Source organism: Oncorhynchus masou, chromosome 19 (genome assembly GCF_036934945.1).
Source record: "Oncorhynchus masou masou isolate Uvic2021 chromosome 19, UVic_Omas_1.1, whole genome shotgun sequence".
NCBI lineage: Eukaryota > Metazoa > Chordata > Actinopteri > Salmoniformes > Salmonidae > Oncorhynchus > Oncorhynchus masou.
The window spans coordinates 25,507,274-25,519,451 of record NC_088230.1 but is presented as its reverse complement, the minus strand read 5'-3'; the positions used below and the strand labels follow the sequence as shown (position 1 = coordinate 25,519,451).

The following is a 12,178-nucleotide window of genomic DNA, read 5'->3' as shown; positions in this document are numbered from 1 at the left end:
TGGGCCCTCACATCCTCAAAAAGTTATTCAGCTGCACCATTGAGAGCATCTTGACAGGCGGCATAACTGCTTGGTATGGCAACAGCACCGTCCTCGATCACATGGTGCTACAGAGGGTTGTGCGGACAGCGGTGGTGTGAAAAGAAGGCCCGGAAAATCGCCAAAGACTCCAACCACCCAAGCTCTTCTCTCTGCTTCCGCACGGCAAGTGGTACCGGTGCATCAAGTCTGACACCAACAGGCTCCTGAACAGCTTCTATACCCAAGCCATAAGACTAAATAGATAACAGAATGGCTACACTAACTATCTGAGTTGACCCTAGTATTTTATTCTTATTTTTGTCTCCATGCACACTCACAGGACCCTACACACTTACGCACACTGACACTCTACACACACACACACACACACACACACACACACACACACACACACACACACACACACACACACACACACACACACACACACACACACACACACACACACACACACACACACACACACACACACACACACACACTGTTCCTAGGCCGTCATTGAAAATAAGAATTTGTTCTTAACTGACTTGCCTAGTTAAATAAAGGTAAATAAAATGTTAAAAAAATATATCCTGATGCCTAGTCACCTTACCCCTACACACATCTACCTCCATCACTCCAGTATTCCTGCACATTGTAAATATAGTATTGGAACTGACTCTGTATAAAGCTTCTTACTTTATCGTGTTCTTCTTATTTTCACTTCTTGTGTATTTTTGTTCTACCTTGTTATTTTTATTATTACATTGTTATTGATTACTGCATTGTTGGCTTTAGAACTAGCAAAAAAGCATTTTACAGTGCTTGTTCACCTGACATAAAAAAAACTTGAAACTTGAAATAAATAAGGGTTTTTTGCTAATCAAAGCCCAGTCTGAGAGAGAATGTAGTCCTACAGTGCTCCGTGGGGTGCTCCCATAGAACACAGACAAGGTTGTAGAAATCCTAAATGGATTATTTTAATGTTTCACCTTCAAAAGAAATAGGTGAGATGAATAGGCTTGTCCACCAGGGATAGGAGACAGTGAATAATTCACTATCGTTCACATGGTTGTTTGTGTGGGTCCATTGACATGTCTCAATGACAATTCATTAATTCAGCCGCTGATTCAATCTATCCACATGAGCATCTTGAATTATCACAGATCATTGTTTTATGCAATGGGCCACAAACTAAATCGTGAGGGGACAAAAAAGCACATACTTCCAGACAAAATCCAGCGATAATACATTTTTTTTAGCAAAGAAACAATTCCAGTATAATGAATAAAATTATTCATATAGAGGGCTTTGTGAATCACATTATCCAAATTCACTTTTAAGCATTACAGGCTGACTATACCACTCGCGTCACGTGTGTGAGCACTTCATAATAAATTTAGACATACATGTTATTCAATTATTGCACCCACACCGCTCGCGTGCGCCAACGAGCGCCTGCGTTGCCAAGGGCTAAAATAGAAATCAGTTCTATTTCTGATGCAGATCTCGCTGCAAGTCCTGCCTCTCAAATCTCCTCATTGGTTTATAGAAGCAGCTACCCATTGGTTATACCCATGTGGGTGACTGAAAGACGAACGAGGTCAGTGCCGGAAATGAACATAATTTATGAAAGTTGACAATCGCAATATAAAGTCAAGAGAAGAAAAAGCCTGGAAGGAGGAGAGATGGCTAGAAACGATTCGGTTGACCGTTTAATGTGTGGATTAATTGGTGGAGTAGAAGACCTTGTGCATTTCAGGTAAAATAACAATTCAATGTTTATATCCCATGACAAATTAGCTAGCAACAGCAAGATAGCTAAATAGGACAAATTAGCTAGCTAGCTAAATTGCCATAAATGTTTAATGCTTTTCGACCTGTCCCCAAATTAATATAATTGGTTCAAAGTTTGTTTAGATATTTTAACCTGCGTGTCATGATCGTGTTTGGTGTGGGGGGACAAAATACATTTATGCACGATGGCGCACGCGCGCAGGCGGTTTGGGTTCCATGTTAGTGAATAGGGAAATTCTAGGTTTGGCTTTTTTTGTCTCAACACTATAAGTCTGCTAATCCACGGTGACCTACTGTTGGTGTAAGATCCTTTGCTAAGACTTCTGGCCACATGATTTCTGTTCCAATCGGCAAGGAGTCTATACGCCTGTAAATAGCTCTGCATACAAACTAGCAAATTATTGAAAAACATTTAAAAGATTCAATTTTTTTCATGAGCTGCTGGGGAATTTTTCATGGCGATGTTTCCCATTTCAGATCTCCGTTGCACTCTTTTTACAAGCGTTCAAAATCTTTGGCCATACTTCTGTGACAGATCTAAAATAGAGAGGATAAGGGAACCCAGGTTTCTTCATTCTAACACCGTCTCAGCGCGTGGAGGAGAGCAAAGGACGGGGTATCCCCATTTCAGCAACATAAAAGCCCTGTCACTCTCTATTTATCTCACCAGCCTCATGAAACAAGACATTATTCGGAGAAAGGTTGAAAATACATGATTTTAGCTTTAACATTACTTTAGCTGAGATAGCTAGCAATTGAAAACAGGGTTTTAAGGCTGTGAGAGAAGTGCCTTTGGTTAGAGTTGTGTGCTGCCTGCCGAAACATATTAATCACACATATTCTAATTTACCAATCTACCATAACATTAGACTTTAAGTGCAAACAATGTACCTGCGCAAAGACACACATAATGCGCTATACCATACTCTGATAAGACTATGTAAATATTCACATGTTGGCCCGTGTCTGTGATCACATAGAGCAGTCCATTTGAGGCAAGTTAAAGAATGGCCAACGGTGCTGTTTGAAAGGCTGCTTTCTCCTCTCTTCTCTCACCACGCATGGCTGTTTAAACACTCTGATAAGCCAGTGTGTCTGTTTACCTTTAGGTTTGAGTAGTGGTGCTCCGCTAAGTGGCCAGCAGTGTGGAGGGGAGGCCCAGCTGAGCCCAGGGCTGCCTGGCTACCATGTTCCCAGGCTGAGCCTCCACATCGCTAGCTAGCAGGCCCAGATTAGTGCTATCTCAACCACTAGAACCACAGGACTTTCAAAAGTAAATAGTACTCCAAGTTAAAGTTTCCATGAAAAAACACTTTATTTTCCTTGTTTTGTCATCAGGGCCCCTGTGTTTATCAACGTGTCTGACCGGCTTTGGCATCCGGAAATGTTTACAGAAGCAACAAGGCGGCAAATTAGGGCCTCAAATCCAACAGCTGTGTGACATGGGTAACCATTTTCTGGGCTCGCCCTGGCTCTCCCTCTCCAGCACTCTCTCACAGTGCACTGAGTGACATGCACAAACACAGCCATCCCAGAGCCTGCATTCCAGTCCCAGCAGCACAGATGCTTTTGGCCAGATCCTGTTCCTGGCATCATCAGCTGAAAACACACTCTTTAAAGGAGATGTTGAAGCATAAGGTGAAAGAGGGTGATAGTTTTTTCCCCTTCATTTTCCCCTTGCAGCAACACATTTCTTTGGGGGGGGGGGGGGGGGGGGGGCACGTCACTGTATAATTACCCTGGGTTTAATCTCTAGTGCTTGTCTGTAATATCAGGACAAACCCGGCCTGCCTCTCATACAGTATTTGAGAACTTCACTGACAGAAGTGTCACACTGACACGGAGACACATTAGAGCACCGTACACGTCCATCTCCTGACTCACAATAATCCATTGCGTTTTATATTGACGCCGAATCCGACATACAAACTCATACGTGGGGCAAACAAGTACAGAGACTAGTTGAAAATGTCTGGTTTTGTGACACCCGCCCTACACTACCACTCAGATAAAGGCTAGGTTAACAGGCTGTGCTTGTTGACACAGACGGTGGGTTAAAAGACATGGAGATGGAGCTGGGACAGACAACACAGGCCTTATTTACACCACACTGAGAAATTAGCCGGTCTTTAGAGAACAGGGCTGAGGTTGAAAATACAAGTCTGACATTCCACCAGGCTCCTTAGCGAGGGGCAACAGACAGCATCTGTAATTTACCTTATAGTGGTCAAACGCTTTCATTCAGCAATGGGGGGAAAAAACTGCCTGCAGTCAGCATTTTATACACTGTACTGATAGAACAGGAAAGGCCTCACTCTGGGGCTAGGAGCACAGTTAGGGAGGAATATGCCCTGACTGACTCCCTATACTGAGGACGTCTCAATCACTCTCCACATCACTCTCCACATTGCGGGGCCACGAGAGGATGAAACAACAAGCCGTTATCTCCAACAGACACACTAAGAAATTAAATTCTCTAATTTTTCAAGATACTGCTTTGTCTGTTTCCTCCGAGCTCGGCTTCTTAACATTCTTCAATTCCATCCAGACGCTCTCTATGTTTGGCAATTGAATGGCAATCTTGGTAAAGGACACAGAGGCAGAAAAAGGAAAGAGGATAGATGAGATTCTCATCCTGTGCTGACATTTTGTGACAGGCTGACATATCGCTTCCTGTGGCCTTACCAGATGATAATTATTCCTAATGTCTCGGCGTGACGCAATGGCACTTGAGTTTTTCCTTCGGTTAATCTTCCACTTAGATTGACAGATCTCATTTCATAAAGAGCCCATTGCCTTCTAGCTAGTTTTACCATTCCAGAAAAGCAACGGTTTTACCTCACTTTTAGAGTCGGTGAAATAGGGAAACAACACTCTCCACTTCCCTAATAACCCTCACATCTAAACAGGCTAGTTCTCCATATAATATACTGAGGACAGAGGGGACATCAGTGTCTAAACAGGCTAGTTCTGCCTATCAACTACTGAGATCAGAGGGGACATCAGGGTCTAAACAGGCTAGTTCTCCATATAATATACTGAGATCAGAGGGGACATCAGGGTCTAAACAGGCTTGTTCTGCCTATCAACTAGTGAGGACAGAGGGGACATCAGGGTCTAAACAGGCTAGTTCTCCATATAATATACTGAGGACAGAGGGGACATCAGGGTCTAAACAGGCTAGTTCTCCATATAATATACTGAGGACAGAGGGGACATCAGGGTCTAAACAGGCTAGTTCTCCCTATAATATACTGGGTACAGAGGGGACATCAGGGTCTAAACAGGCTAGTTCTGCCTATCAACTACTGAGGACAGAGGGGACATCAGGGTCTAAACAGGCAAGTGCTCCATATAATATACTGGGGACAGAGGGGACATCAGGGTCTAAACATGCTAGTTCTCCCTATAATATACTGGGTACAGAGGGGACATCAGGGTCTAAACAGGCTAGTTCTGCCTATCAACTACTGAGGACAGAGGGGACTTCAGGGTCTAAACAGGCTAGTTCTCCATATAATATACTGAGGACAGAGGGGACATCAGGGTCTAAACAGGCTAGTTCTGCCTATCAACTACTGAGATCAGAGGGGACATGAGGGTCTAAACAGGCTAGTTCTCCATATAATATACTGAGGACAGAGGGGACATCAGGGTCTAAACAGGCTAGTTCTGCCTATCAACTACTGAGATCAGAGGGGACATGAGGGTCTAAACAGGCTAGTTCTCCCTATAATATACTGAGGACAGAGGGGACATCAGGGTCTAAACAGGCTAGTTCTCCATATAATATACTGAGGACAGAGGGGACATCAGGGTCTAAACATGCTAGTTCTCCCTATAATATACTGGGTACAGAGGGGACATCAGGGTCTAAACAGGCTAGTTCTGCCTATCAACTACTGAGGACAGAGGGGACATCAGGGTCTAAACAGGCTAGTTCTCCCTATCAACTACTGAGGACAGAGGGGACATCAGGGTCTAAACAGGCTTGTTCTGCCTATCAACTAGTGAGGACAGAGGGGACATCAGGGTCTAAACAGGCTTGTTCTGCCTATTAACTAGTGAGGACAGAGGGGACATCAGGGTCTAAACAGGCTAGTTCTCCCTATAATATACTGAGGACAGAGGGGACATGAGGGTCTAAACAGGCTAGTTCTCCCTATAATATACTGAGGACAGAGGGGACATCAGGGTCTAAACAGGCTAGTTCTCCCTATAATATACTGAGGACAGAGGGGACATCAGGGTCTAAACAGGCTAGTTCTCCCTATAATATACTGAGGACAGAGGGGACATGAGGGTCTAAACAGGCTAGTTCTCCCTATAATATACTGAGGACAGAGGGGACATCAGGGTCTAAACAGGCTAGTTCTGCCTATCAACTACTGAGATCAGAGGGGACATCAGGGTCTAAACAGGCTAGTTCTCCCTATAATATACTGAGGACAGAGGGGACATGAGGGTCTAAACAGGCTAGTTCTCCATATAATATACTGAGGACAGAGGGGACTTCAGACTCTAAACAGGCTAGTTCTGCCTATAATATACTGAGGACAGAGGGGACATCAGGGTCTAAACAGGCTAGTTCTCCATATAATATACTGAGGACAGAGGGGACATCAGGGTCTAAACATGCTAGTTCTGCCTATCAACTACTGAGGACAGAGGGGACATCAGGGTCTAAACAGGCTAGTTCTCCCTATCAACTACTGAGGACAGAGGGGACATCAGGGTCTAAACAGGCTAGTTCTCCCTATCAACTACTGAGGACAGAGGGGACATCAGGGTCTAAGCAGGCTAGTTCTCCCTATAATATACTGGGGACAGAGGGGACATCAGGGTCTAAACAGGCTAGTTCTGCCTATCAACTACTGAGGACAGAGGGGACATCAGGGTCTAAACAGGCTAGTTCTCCATATAATATACTGGGGACAGAGGGGACATCAGGGTCTAAACAGGCTAGTTCTCCCTATAATATACTGAGGACTGAGGGGACATCAGGGTCTAAACAGGCTAGTTCTCCATATAATATACTGAGGACAGAGGGGACATCAGGGTGAGTATGGTGGTGGTGGTGGTGTTAGTGGTGTTGGTCATGGTCATATTGGTGGTTGTGGTGGTGGTAGTGGTGATGGTGGTTTTCGTGGTGGTGGTGAGTGTGGTGGTGGTGAGTGTGATGGTGGTGAGTGTGGTGGTTGTGATGGTGAGTGTGGTGATGGTGTGTGTTGGTGGTGGTGCTCCAGCTCTCCTGACCCTCAGTGAGATGGACTGGTGTGGGCTAGTCTGAGGGCCCTGACAGGGCCGGGCCTCCCCCTGGCTACCCTCTCATCCAGCCTGATTATGTGTTAAACCAGCCTGCGTGTCTGTCAGGATGGATGGAGAAAGAATGTGAGAGTCGGCAGGCCGGTGAGTGGAGGCCGCAGTGACCCGGAGTGAGAGAGCAGCTTAGAAAGATAGCACCCCATTAGAGTGATAAAGGAGGCCTCGGGAGAGAGCTGCAGTCGACAGGACCAACAGCCAGGCAGAGGGGGCTCTGCTCACTGATGTTTGCCAGGTGAAGCAGGTCAAACACGATAAAGGAAACAGATTATTTTCTCATTTCAAAACGCCATTGCCTTTCCTTAAACAGTCTCTGTCGCCACCGCCGCTACGATAGGGAAATGTCTTTACAAATATCAACTATAAACACCGGCCCCACAAAATATGGGAAGCTTGTCTAGGCTGGTTTTTATGAATCCATTTCCTCCGAGAGTCTTTTCCTTCTTCCTTGTTTTGCTTGTTCTGACCTCAGTGCTCCGTTGTCTGGCTACACAGCATAAACACATTTATCTCCTATTCACCCTGCGAGGTGTTGTTTTATCAACTCCATTATACTGCTAACTCAATGTTCATATTACCGGGGACATCCTTTGCTAGTAATTTAAAAACACCCTGCTTCTCAACGTTCACAGAGCCATGAAATTCTATTCCAGAATCATTGCTTTAGGTCCATGACTGGGTTTTATTCTGAGGGCATAATATATAATTATGAACGTGACACTGTGTTGTTGGAGAGGGATGTCAATAGCCCTGGAGAAGCTGGGTTCTTCTGCATACTGTGTGGCTCTGATTAGATGGGTGTTTTTGCCATGGCAAGTAGTGTGTTAGGACATCCATCAAGCTCTGTTTACTGACATGTTGTGTACTCTACACAGTTGTTTTTTTTTACGCTAATGCCCTTTGGTTTTTCTTCAACAACCTCTCTTGTTTCCCATGGAGTAAATCTTGCGAGTAATTTCACAGCATCCGCCTAGCAACAGGTGTTTTTAGACTTCTCCACCTCTGTGAGAAAAAAAATCTTGAGGTAGCGTACTGCACTTTTCTACTAAATCCCCCTCTTTTTTATCCAGAAAGAAAGAAAAGAAAGAGAAACTAAGCTGAACAGTTGGGCTTTTGCCCCGAGACATGTTAATCTCCCACCTTTGAAAGGCGAGGCGCCTACCCAGCTCCTGGAAACAGTGGCACAACACACAAAGGAGAGGAGGGAGAGAGAACTGAGACCCTGCTGGAACCCTCTTCACAGGGGATGGGGATAGAGTTTCAATGTCTAACCCCTTCCAAACAAGCTACTTTCAAACACCTACACCTCCTGTGGGCTTTTGAATGGAGGGGTGGAGATAGAAGGAGAGAGGAAATAAGGCTACAGTGAGCAAAAAAACTAAACAAACTTTCAGATGAAGAATTTTAGCTAGAAAGACCAGATTAAATGGCTGGAAAAACTAAAAACGATCATATTGTCACTAATTCTTCCCAAATAGGCCCACACCACACATAGCTTGAATGGCTGTGCCTGGCTATACGTGCACTCAGCACACCTAGACAACCCCTCCATTCATCGGTGCTACCTTTGCTTAAGGGGAGATAAGTAGCTTCACTATGAGAAACAAAGAGAAGATTAGCATTCCCTTACACTGTGATGGATGGCACACTGCTTTGGCCTCCAAACAGCCAAACTCATGAGGAAGTGTCTGGTTGGACGTACCGAGCTCAGATCAAAGCGAGCTAGCCTACTGATCAAACTTTTAAAAGTCCCAAAAATCTATTCTGGCTACCTAAATATTATTTAAATCTTAAACTATTTTCATTTTATAATTAGAAATATACACATACTTAGGAATGAAATATAACAGAAAAATTGAACTGATTTAACTAATATAAAGTAAAACAGCAGGATAATGTATCAGCTGTGCAATTACTGCTGAATACATTATATTTCTGACATTCCCATTTTGTTGGCTCCACTTAGTCGTCCCCAACAACAAAGGAAGAATCTTTAGCCTCAATTTTTTGTGTCAAACCTAAAACCAAGGCATCTATATTAAAAACTAAGGCTTAGAAGAGAACAGATTGTATCGGGTGTGATGATAATTATGCCAATACATCCAATTCAATAATCAATATGTACAGTTGTTTTGGTAAATGTCACATTGATAACAAAGGTCACATGATAAGTGTGAAAAAAACAATATTCACAACCAGTTCACAAACTTTTCAAATCTGTTCCTAGTGCATTACAGCCTGAGCTAACGCATGTTGTCAGAAATTGAAATAAGCAACAATAAACCCCAGCACCTGTTTCCTCACTTAGCTATCACACTTATTTACTGCATGGGTCTGCAGGTGGAAAATGAAGGACGTTTTCACATTAAATCATTACAGAATTTATAGCGTTGGTTCCGCATGAGCAGAAACTGAACCTTGTGTCTGTACAAAAGTACACCCTCTTCCAGAGAGAGAGAGAGAGAGAGAGCGAGGTCTTCACTTCTTTAATTCATCATGCAGGGTAAGGGCTTTCCAAATGACTTTCCAGTGACATGGAAATGTCCCTGCCTAATCGTCTTTTGTTTAGTTCATTAAACTTGCATGGCGACGGGAGTAAAAAGTCTTAAGGGCAGCTAGCCCGGGAGAAGAGACTGTGCTGCTCTCGGGATAAAAGCAGAGGGCCCAAAGGTCTACCCCGACCCAAAGCCCCCTGCAGCTACAACCAATCAGTGCTTAAAATGTCCCCAGTCAGCAACCAAGCATTATCTCCAAATTGTGCCAATGCCCCGCACCCCTCTCCCCATGCCCCGCTTTCCCTCCTTCCCCACCCCACTCCAATCCCCATGGACCCACTGCTGTGACAGAAAGGACTGGAACACAGGAACAATTTCAAACCAGCCACTAGTCTCCCTACAGCGGGCCAGCCCCCGTGGCCTCCAGTTACACACAAAGGCGTCCGTTTGGCCTCAGATGGCCGTGCTGATGTGAGCGCTGCTCCACAGAGAAACAGCCAGGTCAACTTAACGAGGCAGAGAGAACCATCAATCCAGATTTGACAACCAACTACACACCAAATCAAAACCCAGCTCAGGTCCTGACAACCAACTACACACCACATTTAAACCCAGATCCTGTCCTGACAACCAACTACACACCACATCTAAACCCAGATCCTGTCCTGACAACCAACTACACACCAAATCAAAACCCAGCTCAGGTCCTGACAACCAACTACACACCACATTTAAACCCAGATCCTGTCCTGACAACCAACTACACACCAAATCAAAACCCAGCTCAGGTCCTGACAACCAACTACACACCACATTTAAACCCAGATCCTGTCCTGACAACCAACTACACACCACATCTAAACCCAGATCCTGTCCTGACAACCAACTACACTCCACATCTAAGCCCAGATCCTGTCCTGACAACCAACTACACACCATATCTAAACCCATATCCTGTCCTGACAACCAACTACACTCCACATCTAAACCCAGATCCTGTCCTGACAACCAACTACACTCCACATCTAAACCCAGATCCTGTCCTGACAACCAACTACACTCCACATCTAAACCCAGATCCTGTCCTGACAACCAACTACACACCACATCTAAACCCAGATCCTGTCCTGACAACCAACTACACTCCACATCTAAACCCAGATCCTGTCCTGACAACCAACTACACACCATATCTAAACCCATATCCTGTCCTGACAACCAACTACACTCCACATCTATACCCAGATCCTGTCCTGACAACCAACTACACTCCACATCTAAACCTAGATCCTGTCCTGACAACCAACTACACTCCACATCTAAACCCAGATCCTGTCCTGACAACCAACTACACTCCACATCTAAACCCAGCTCAGGTCCGTGGCTGTTCCAGTTCAAACAAATGCTAATCACGAGTTTATGGATTATAATAATCACGATAATTAGAACAAACATGCTTTTTTGCATCTGAATAAGCGGTACCACTGTGCTGCTTTGCTTACGTGAGCAGATCAAATTATTTGGAGTGGGGAAAAACAGGCGGCTTGAGTCAAGAGAACATTGGCTGTTTTATTCATTTTTATACAATGAATTTGCTTAGATTTTTGATTTAGTAATAACCTAGCACAGAAACACACTCATTGCTTGCCTCACAAAGTAGCTTGTATTCCTCTGTGCAGTGCCTTTGCTCTTTTTAATCCCTTGTTATGAGAAAAGGGCAGTTTCTTCTGCTTCTCATTAGTAGACTGAATCATAGTTTCTTCCTCAGAGAACAGGAAAGAGCACAGATTGGTTTAAATTGTAAATGTGGAGAGCTATAATAAACAGGGTAGTCATTTTAATGTTGGATACAATGTCTCTCCCTTTTAAATATACACCACCACTTCCGAATGAGAAATAAAAGAATAAAAATCAATGTTTCCCTGGATACAAGACTCCGAGCTGCACAACGCTGCCAGGCCTGACATTCTGCGGGAAACTTTAACATGTGAAATGAAATACAAATGCCTCATTTTCTAAACAAAACAGTTTCACAGGGCTCACTCATTTCCATTTCATTTAGGTATGGTAAATATTTGTTTCAAAGTCATATGCAAAAATAGAATATGCCCATATGCATTGATTCACATCCAGTGGTCGGCAACCATGCTTTTTCCCCGGCCCCCACAGTTTTCATTAAAAACACATACAGTATACAATACTCAAATATTTGGGGGTTTTAGTTTTGGGTCAAAGAAGACAGTAAAATCACCAGGAATTCAGAAAATAATCATAATAATTGAGTAAATCTGTTCTTAAGTATTCCCACTTTTTAAAAATAAGGGAAATTCACAAACATGTCTCAATGTTATCAAGGTTATACAATTATTGTTATTTTCAAATCAAATCTATTTTTGGGCTTAGTCAATTTGCAGTGTACACATTATAATTATGTCCCGGTCCCCCGAACATCCGCTCTGAAACAAATCGGCCCGCGGCTGAATCTAGTTGTCTTTACTCTAACATAATGTATATTGGGTTGCTGCTATATCAAATCAAACGAA

The 12,178-nt window shown here is 43.8% G+C and overlaps 1 protein-coding gene across 3 annotated transcripts in view; it reads right to left on the bottom strand.

Moving 5' to 3' along the window:
- LOC135506060 (ephrin type-A receptor 7-like) overlaps positions 1–12,178 on the bottom strand; it is a 77,329-nt gene that overhangs the window by 56,755 nt on the left and 8,396 nt on the right. The gene's annotated exons all lie outside the window — the stretch shown is intronic.